The sequence below is a fragment of the Nothoprocta perdicaria genome, unplaced genomic scaffold (genome assembly GCF_003342845.1).
Source record: "Nothoprocta perdicaria isolate Ctin4 unplaced genomic scaffold, notPer1 scaffold_0, whole genome shotgun sequence".
Classification (NCBI taxonomy): Eukaryota; Metazoa; Chordata; class Aves; order Tinamiformes; family Tinamidae; genus Nothoprocta; species Nothoprocta perdicaria.
Window position 1 is genome coordinate 6,964,079 of NW_020454092.1, and position 10,708 is coordinate 6,974,786.

Consider the following 10,708-nt stretch of genomic DNA (forward strand, 5'->3'; position numbering starts at 1 on the left):
GAATCACTCACATTTTTTCCACATTTCAGTCCATCCCTTGTGCATCATATTTCATGCCATCCAGTTGACTACATTATGTTTATAAATGCAATCCTATCAGTGCACAGCCAAACTATAGATTTGCTTTTGGTAAAGTCCCAGGTTCTCAGCTTCTTCTACAAGGAAGACTTYTGTTGTTTGGAGGAGAAATTAAATCAGACAAAGCAAATTCCCTTTAAAGATACTAAAAACTGAGAGAGGGGTATTTTAAAGCCTACTTTATATAATATCATCTGTTCTACTCACCATAATCTTTTAAAAAAAAACTGTTAGAAACATCACACTTTATAACAACTCTACTCAATAGAGGATTTGGATCAAGCTCACTTTGTCATCATCACTGGACTCTCTGGATGAGATTTACGCTGTTTTCTTTACAGTTAGTGGACAGAAACAGGCATTTTCAGAGCACAAGTCAGTTAACCAAAAGTAAGTTGGGAGAACTGCACCTTAAAGAGAGTCCTATTTCTCTTTAGAGACCATAAGAACAAAAAACAGCTAGTCCAGATAGACTTGTCTCTTTCACAGTCTGCAGCAGAAAATATTGAAATTAAAAAAAAACTCATTAAATGAGATTTATTCTTTATTAAACTGTTTTGCTGATTTCCCATGTGAAGTCAGGACTTACATGGGAAACTCCCATGGATCCAGATAATTGATCAAGTGATAATTGATCCAGTCAGTGTCAATCCTTGATCCTTGTGATGGCACTACTGCAATGTGCTTGTCACATCCCATGGTAACCAACAGATTGTAGGCTCACCTACACTTCCTGGTGGCTCTTTATGAGTTCCTAGCTATCCCCTCAAGTAAATAAGTATCCTATAAACACTGGAAGTGCAGAGGGCATTGCCATAATAGRTCTCCAGGGCTTTACAATGCAGTTTTATTTTGTTGCTAAATATAGCTGCTTGCTTCTTATTTGCCCAGGAGAACTAAGCATGTTGTTTAAGGGCCATTTTCTTTTTTGCTTTGCCAGGCAGAATATATGTGTTCATTTGTGTGTTTACAGTATATTGAGCAATTTTGGTGGCCATTTGCCAAAGCAGATAATAATGTTGTAGCTTTAGTGTYTGTTTGTTTCTCCTCTCTCCTTCCCAAGCCCATCTCTTGCCTCCCTGTTGATTTAGCACAGCCAGTGAAGTTTTACAGCCTGCATTTAAGGAGGCTGCTGTTTGAAATCCGTGAGGGGCTGCTAATCAGAACTAACTGCAAGCATCAGGTGAAGCTGGCATCCTCGTCCTGGCCTATTGGCTTAAAAGAGCATGAAGGGCTAATTTCATGGCTGATAAAGCTTTCTGTCAGGGAGGCTTCCCAAACAAATGAACATTGACTTTTCCTTACAGGGGATATAAAAATGGTCTTTTATCACAACTGTCTTCTTATGCGAGGTAAGGAATCACATTCCTGCTGGACTGCTGCTAGCCACCTTGGGCTGTCTGGGAGCTTACTCAGTTGCCTGGGAAAGATTTCTCTAAATTATTTAGGAATTTAATTTCTCTTTAAGTGCTCAACTTCTCCTTGATTTCCTCAGTATTTATGTTTTTTAATGCAGAGGTAATTAAAAATATATTTGAAGATTTGTATCTTAATTGATTCTCCTCTTTTGGTTTGCCAGTTTAAAAACCCCTCTCCTCTTTTTTGTCTGGYTGACCTCATGTGTGTTCTCTTAGCACTATTAATTTTCTTTCTCCTTGCTGTACAGGGGAGATAGTGTTTGACATCTGCTTGGAGAGAACACCCATCTTCCTGTCCTCTGACAAAAATGGCACTGATTATTTCAAAGTGCACTGCTTCAAGGCTTTTCTGTGAGAGGGAATTAAACCAGCTTGATATCATTCAGGTGTCCTTCTTCCATCCCTTAAAAGTCCTCAACAATGGAAGCAGATGCCATTTCTTAGAAGTATCGTGTAGCTAGTAGTTGAGTGTGTGGTTAAATACTGAGGCTTTCAAGAAAATCATTTACTTGCATAAAATTAAGCAAGTGCTAGTGTACTTCACTGAACATGGTCTATGAAGCTTTCAAAACTGGTATCATTTTTCTTCTTTCTTTTTTTTTTTTGTGTGTGTGTGTGTGTTGATGAAATGTGATTTCAGTCAGCAAAATACACTTTTCAAGGACATGCTCCCTGCTTTTAATACTGAACTCACTGCATTTCCATTTAAGTTCTTCAAAGAGAAAAGTATCCTCCGAATTTGATCCTGATCTTTAATAATCTTAAATCCTTCCCTTTTTATGAGTGTTTTTTAAAGATCATCCTAGAGATAGTTTCCACTACAAAGCTCACACTGGAAGAGATGTTGACTAGGGCCTCCAGTGGAGGTCTCGCTTATTATGGCAGACAAATTTTGCATTTATAGCGAAGTTACCTGTCTGGAGGATAGACATTTTTGCAGCAAAATTCTTGTTTTGCCAGTGTAACTTCATTTGCATAGAGGGAGTTTGGCAACAGCTTGTCTATATGTGATGCAGTTCTATTTTTTTGTGCATTTTATCAGCAGAGCTGAATGTTATGGTTGGACGTGSTTTTTCAAAGTAGGCTATTTAACCATTTCAGAAGATATTAATAGTAATTTTTTCACTACAGGCTTTCACTACAGGCTTCACTACAGTAAGCCACAGGGCTTACTCTGGTCTTGCACTCAGGGCAGTCTCTGTTAGATCTAGCTGCACACCAGCTTGTTAGGAATCAAAGGCATCTAGATGAATTGCAGATGACTGTACATCTCTGGTTTTAGAAGCTGTTTTGCCTTAACCCTGCCCATCTCTGAGTCACCTGCTTTCAAGTACACCTTGAATCTAAATTGTCTTTTTTTTTTTTTTTCCCCCCTCTCCATTTTCATTCAATTTTAAGCTTAAATCAGTCCCCCCCCCCAGCTCTTTCTGTCCATTGGTGGTAGTGTGTATCCATTCATTCCTCAGCACAGAATCAGAAAAATTCCTGCCACAGACAGTTCTCACATGGCTATAAGAATTTTTTGCCATTACCTTTGAAATCTCTTTAAATGGGAGGCAATAATGTATTTAAAATATCTGTACAAAAACTTTTTAGAATCTTATCTATGTATGTGAAAAACAGTGTCCCAAAACAGGCTTGGACATTTACTGCAATAAATGCTATTGTAATAACAGATGCAGTCACAGGTAGTAATTATAGTTAAGGTTGTTAAAACAGCATTTACTTAAGGCAGAATTTTGCCRTAGTGTTTTAACTGTTCCCCTTATGGWCTGCCTAAAGACACTGCTTGTTGGTCTCTTCCATTAGAGCAGAGCTCTCTTTTGTGTGTGTGTATTTTTTAATTATTTTTTCCATTGCTTTCCAGTTAAATTAGCACACTATTTTTAGGCGAAAGACATTCTTGTGTTTGTGGRCTGTTTACCATCTTCCTTGCTTTTTATTTTTTTATAGCTGGGAATTAAAGGCAGCCCTGCAGCCAGCGCAGATCCATTGAAACAAATGAGCCTCTGGAGTGTCATCAATGGTCATTATGTGCCTGGGTAAGTACAGTGACACCTCTAAGAATGTCAGATAGAAATGCTGGTCCTTACATGACCTGCAAAACAGGCATACATACTGGGATTCTGCATTTTCTGTACTTAAAATCCACTGGGTTCAAAACATATTTCCAATTCTCTTCACCTTTAGGACTTTTGTTTTTATATTTGTGTTTGAGACTTTGCAAAATCACAAAACTGATTGAAACTTAAAAGACTTCATGTTGAGAAGGCAGATATGATTACAAATGAGAACATTCCACCCCCCTAAGGTAGCCCAGGTTTCCCCTTTCATCATGATTAAAGAACACTACATTAAGAGAATATTTATGGTGGAATTTATGTCATTGTATATTGCTTATGATTATGTAGCATGTATTTACATTCTCTGGAGAAATACCATCTCTGTTTTTGCTTCTTTCTGCTATATTATATCTCCTGTAATATGTTAGTACAAGGTGACTCTTAAGGCTTGCTTTTAACAAGGAATACCTGGGAGGTTGGGATAACATAAGTTTTGGGAAAATAAACTTGCTTTTGACTTTTAAAAAGCTGAGATGGAAAGTAATAGCAAACAATTAGTTCTAACTGATGTTTTTTGTTTATCGTGGGTCTGTCCTTCCTTCTTGGAAAGCGTACTCTGTGAGCTGGAGGTTCAGCTTACACAGCATTACTTAATGTATTTTGTTTTCTCATTTGAATATCACTTTGTGTGTGCTGTAATCATTCCTATTTCTGGTTATTTGTGCTGGAGGCAGAGCTGGAATCTACAGAGACAATGTAGAACTTGCAGCATGTTTCTGTGCTGATGAATATATGCTAGAAAGGGATGGAAAAATGTAACAGTTTCTATGGCTCCCAGGCCACATGTATGCTTAGGATGGATATCAGACTAATGTTTGAATGCAAGAGCATCAGAAGTGATTTAAACCAAATAGGCTGCAGGACAGCCAGGTACTTGTTCCTAGGTCAGTCAGCAGATTGAAGTTGCCATAACTTTTCAGACACCTAGGAGGATGTAAATATGGCACTGAAGAAGAGTTCAGATCAAAATTTAGCAACTAGGAACCTGACTTGCTCCTCACTTCCACTAATATAAGTGACTTAGTGTCTCTGGAGTGCTCTAATAGGTGGTAATGTGGTGTGAATAGGACACTTGTTGCAAGAAGCTGCTGCTTTCACTCTGTTTCTCCCAGCCTTGCTCAAACCAGCAGGGCAGCAGTGTCAACTCATCAGTGCTGTGTCCACTGCTTCCAGAAAGCAGAGAATCGCCTCAACATGCCAGCACAGATTTTGATGCAGCAATATGACACTGTGTAACGAGCAAGAAAATGATATCAAAGGATTTGTTTAGATTTTTTTGACAATGACTATTTTCCATAAGCCAAAGTTTTAAAAAATACCTTTTAAAAGTTGAAAACACTGTCTCCTCTTTTTGGCAATCATGGTAACGTCTATGCTTTGAGCTCTACTTTACTGATTTACCTAGGTCGCAGTCAAAKCCTTGGTTTGCTTAGTGTGACTATTTCTGCAATTTGTCTCTGCAGTTTGGAGGCAGGCAGGAGAATGGAATGATCCTTGACAACACTACAAGGTCCTGTTTCCAAGGGATAAATGCAAAGCCATCTTGGCCTAGCCCTTTTGCAGAAAGTTGTGTGAATTGCAAATAAGTTCAGTTCAGTCTACTTCCAATTACTCTTCTGAGAATATCCAGCCTTTACATTGTTCATGTTTGAGTTGGATGTGATTAGAATAAAGGAAACAACTCCGTAATACCTATAGATTTACATAGCAGCATGTGACATGGCCAGGCAGGTGCACTGAGAGATGAATATTTTATTCTCCATCTTTATGAGTGCTGGGGTACCCTGACTGGGACATGGTTGAATTGTTTAAATGCAAAAGCCCACGTTTTGTTTTTAAAAAGTCAGTAAAGCCTAAAGTGAATTAGTGGCTTATTTGTCATCCTGGCACAGAATGCATTTTTCATCTCTCCTCCTGAAGCTATTCCACTTAGTATAAATAATGAAATATTCAGTGAGCCACAGAAAGATACTGGATTTACAGCCCAAGGGGCTGCACTGGGTATGAGACAGCCCAGGTGAGTAGCTTTATCACAGGAGGATTGGCTAAATATGGTCTAAGAAAATTGCTATAAAGCATTTTGACTTTGATCCACTTGGCTTTCTGCAACAAGTAAACAAACAAAAAAGAAACACAATGGGGAAAAAAATCTCATCAGCCCTATTATAGGCATGTGATACATGTGACATTTTGTAAGGAAATGGGAATTAGAAGAAACAGCACTGTGATTGCTGCCATGTTGTATAATGCCCACTGAGCTGGCCACTTCTAGAGCAAAAGGACCAAGACTTTAGCCTTAACTGTAACAATCTCAAAACTCTGTGAATTGAAAATAGGTCCAGGATGCTCCCAAGTCCGTGAGCTATTTATACCAGCACAGCTTACACCAACAGGAACTAGAAACTAATTAATAACAGAAGCTGAAAAAGAACTAGTTTGATTCTGCCCTTCTGAGCCTCAGGAAATGCAAAATAGAAGCCAGGAGAGTTAATGGGAACTGTTTATTTAAAATACATATTGCATATATAAAGATTATTCATATCTAAATATAACTTTTATTAGCCAATAATCAAACTTGGAGAGAATAGAGTATCTACAAAATAAATAACAGTGCTAAAACTGCATAAATCACATAATCATCACTGCCTTCAGAGGTCCTAGGCAGACCAATATCTAAAAACTCTATCTTCTATTGTACTAAATATTTAAAAAAAAGTGAATTGAGGATTCTGGAATGAAAGAGGAAAGTGAAGAATTTTCTGTTAGTCTGAGTTTAATGTGAAACATACCGTATCTCCAAAGTTAAGGCATATGTACTTTTTGTGCAATTATCATTGCAGCTAATTAACAGCAAATACTCGCATACACTAGCCATATTTAAGAGGTGATAATGCCACAGAGGCATGGGGAGGAAGAGAGATGTAAATTTTTAATACCCTCTTTGCCTTTACTCTGCATGGGAACCATGAATAATTTATAGTAATGGTGGTTAACTCTGAGCCCATCAAAAGGGATCTTTACATGTTATCCATTCCCTGGTGTTTCCAAGCCTCCCCTGTTACAGTTTTCCTGACATAGAAGGTGGCTTTTTCAGGCACCAGGCTGTGATGAGATTTGTTACTACCAATTAAGGATGTAGACTGACAGCTTCTCTCTAAACAGAGGCTTTTGGAAAATATTATGGCTCCCACCCTATCTCCAGCTGCTGATCACCATGGCTGCAGGCTACTGTCCCCTCAGATTTGCCACCTGAGCTGCTCAGGGGAACACTGTAACCTGATTCAATAGAAGCCAACCACTTTAATTGGTTTTAGTAGCAAGTCTTTGCTGACCCAGTTCATTGTAACTCAAGTGGATTAGGGTTTGACAGCACAAGCTGCTCAGCTGGCTGATCTCAGCAGCTGGTGGCCTTCTTCACAGGCATTTCTTCCAATTGGACAAATACATGTGAAGGAAGACATTGTCTAGGGCAACCAGATGGACTCATAGGCTACATTTATATTGATATATATATATACAGACATACATAATGGGAAGGTTAACTGCACTGCCATATTTACTGTTCCCTCTGGGAAGGTGGGAAAAAGAGATATGATTTTTAGTACCAGTGTTTGCTCCCAGGAATATGGGTGCCTCTTGAATCACCCCACTCTGTTTTAATCCTGGTCAAGTCTTTGAAAGCACCAAGAAGGATGAGTTTATGTCCCAGCTCTTCATCTTTGAACTTTTTGCCCTCTGAAAAATAGTCAGAGTTTGCAGTCACTGACTTGTATTGAAGTCCATGGATACTGCAGCCCAGCACTCTGTGAAAGTCCAGGGCTTCTGAAGTGAAGACTTGAATGGAGAGGCCTGAGCTGAAGCAGTCCATGGGATAAATCTCCCTCCTGCATCTCCCAGAGAAGTACAGCAGCATCCTGGGAGGTGCTCAGGTGAAGGAGGACACACAATAATGAGCTGAATTAAATCATGTGCTGGGTCTGTGCTCCAGCACCGAGCTGTCCTGTACATTTTATCTGCTGCCAAGCTGCAAAAACAACCCAAACCTATATGCATATATAATATAGCCAGCCAGGAAAAAGGATGTGGGATCAACAGTATTTGTTCAGCCCCAAATCCTGGATGCAGAAGTTTGAGCTTTCAAGGCTACTCAGGGCCAAACACATTTCTCTGTGAAAGACTCCCGTTTCGAATCCCTACCCATGTGAGAGCACTGCTCGTAGCAGTATGGGGCATGAGTGGGCAGGGGCTGCGAGGTCTCCCTGATGTCTCCAGGGTGCTGACTTGCTTCTTTTTGTGGAAAAAAGAATAAAGTAAGCCTTGTTTCCCAGCAGGAAGGCACAATTAACCTTCTTTTGGCTTGGTCTCAGTTCTGCTCAGCACTCCTGAAATGGCTGGTGTTTTATTTCCCCCGTGTTCAGCAGATAGGCTCGGCCTCAAGTGGCTTTACTTCATGTGCTGGTTGTGCGTGGGCTTGGCTGTGCCTGGTGRTGGCAGTGCGGCGTCACGTCTTGTCATGGCGGCCCTCTTTCTGCTGCCTCGGATTGGTCAGGCTGCTCGGCGAGACTGGGGACATGGAATGGGCAGAGGAAAAGGCAGTAGCTCCATGAAAACTCCCTGGGATTAGAGACCTCCTCTCCTGTGGGACACATGGGAAGAGGGAAAGGCCAGGCCTGGTGATGGCCYCTGCCAGGGGGCAGGCAGCACACCACAAAACCGGGCCTGATCCTCTTGTCTCCTGCCTGGCCATAGCAACCAGGGTGGCCTAGTAGTGAGAGGCTTTGGAGATGACAGAAATGTCATCTGGCAGCATATATATATTTTAATATATATACACATGTATATACATATCACATTGTGTTGCCTTTCCTTTTATTCTCTCTCCCTCTGTTATGCAGTTGTGCTGTGCTCATCTGCCTCAGACCCCTGAGACTTGTTATATTTCTKAGAAATTCTGATTAAGGGGACTCAGCTGAGAATATCAAGGTTAACTTCTAGTCCAGGCAAATGTGACATTCTCACACACTCTAAAAACATGAYGCTGGAGAGACAGAGGAGGGTAAAGTCTGGGGACAAGGGCACAGAGATGGAGCCCAAAGAGGGTCCTTTGGCATCCTGCGAATCCTCTGGAGTCATGTCCAGAAAAGAACAAAATATTCCTAACTTGCATGGAGGCAATGGGGTTCTCATTATGCACTTCGATGTGGTTAGGGGGGATGTTAACCCATAACGTCTGTCTGCTGCTGAACTGAGACCTGCGTGGTCCCTGCATTAACAGCAAAAGAGAAGAAATGGACACTGCCCTTCCTAACAGAGTACCGCAAGTAGCGAAACAGCTAGTCTTACTTTCTGCGCTGCTAGCTCCTCTGCTTAATTAGTGTAGTGGTGCCAGGTTAAGACTGGTGCCTGTGCTTGCCTTGGTGCTCTGCTCATTTTCCTTTTCAGTCACAGAAAATATAACTGACCCATATCAAGTTGTTRGGATGACAGAGTGAGAGTGTGGCAAATAGCCAGAGATAGCTGCCAATCTCAAAAGGAAAGATTTAGGCCAGTGGGAAGGAGGATTTACTTTCGACTGATCTGCTGACATGGAGTTGGAGGTTGGCTTGGCTTTAGGATATATGCAGTGCTTTCTGCCCTTACTGGTACAAATATATGCAGGAAATAAGCTCAGGATTTACTTAGAAATTGCTACTGACTGCAAGTAGTTATGGTGGTTAGTGGTCATGGCCAGTAGAATCAGGTGTCAAGAACTTGTCRCAGGCCTTTTTCAAGAAACTTAGGAGCTCTACTACCACTGGTCAGGCATCTGGGATATAAGCTGGATGTTTTCTACCTGTCACTTCCATCTCTCAGGCACAGTTTGGGTTGACACTGTTCCCTTTGCAGAAAAGTCTTACTGGAAGTCATCTTATTTAATGGAAAGTTAACTCCATCTCTAGCGCATCTGAAACCATATGGAGAACACAGGCTGCAACTTATGGTGAGATGTCAGRGTTAGCTTTAAACGAATTTGATGGGGTGCTGTAGAAAAACTCAMACYAGTTATAAACTCTAGGTAAGGATTTTTCAGGCCTTTTTTCATTATCCTCCCTTAAGTGGATTAGACCACGCTAACAGAAAGAAAACAGACATGGAATGAGTGTTAAACYCACACCACATCTGAATGTATTTGTCAAGTTATTATCCATGCAGCAGTAAGAGGCAGCAGGATTCCGGTAACCATCAGCTTAATGTGCTGTTAGTTTCAAGTGATTGTACAGCTTTTCTCTGCAGAAGAATTGTTTGTTACACAAACACATTACATTTAGGAATAAATAGAAGACCCATGCTAAATCATAGCATTAGTGCGGCTTAATTTTCTATCTCCTGGGACAAAAGAGCCCCAGCAAATTGATTCTGGATGAATTCTGTTTCACTAGAATGCTGGATGCAGTCCATGAGTGTCTGTAAACCTATCATAAAGCATTAAACATACTTGATAAAGACATATGTCTATGGTACTGTGGGTAATAATTTTTCTCCAGAAAGGATGAATTTCTTTCTAACTTTCCACTTCAAAACTACATTTTCTGCTTCCTGTTTCATGACATAGACTTAAAACAAATTTCAGTGATATCCTGTCTAAAGGAAGTAGCTCATGTTGAGCAGGGGATCACTTGCCAAAACCTGAACTGATTTGTGCACACTATTTTTGAAATATGAATCCTAGGAATAAAATGAAGATGAAAGCTAAAATAAAATAATACAAAGGGTGTTAATGTCTCTGAGCAGTTTAGAAATGTCTTGCTGACCTTCACGTTTGATCTCCAAAATAAATTGCCTGAGAAGCTCCAAGTGAGATTCATCATAAGATGTACCAGGTTCACTAGGAAGTAAATAGACTTTGCTAATCGGTACAAGTTTTTTACTGTCCTAGCAGTAAAAAAGAACATTTCACAAGTTGTTCTCTAGTAATCTGGGTCACCTAGAGTGAGAGATACGTAAGTGTCTCAACAACTTAAAGCCTTCTTTTGATTTAAAAACAATACATTTCTAGACCTTTCCTTGTGGCAATTGCCTCTAAAATGTTGTCCTGTTGCGGGAACTCAC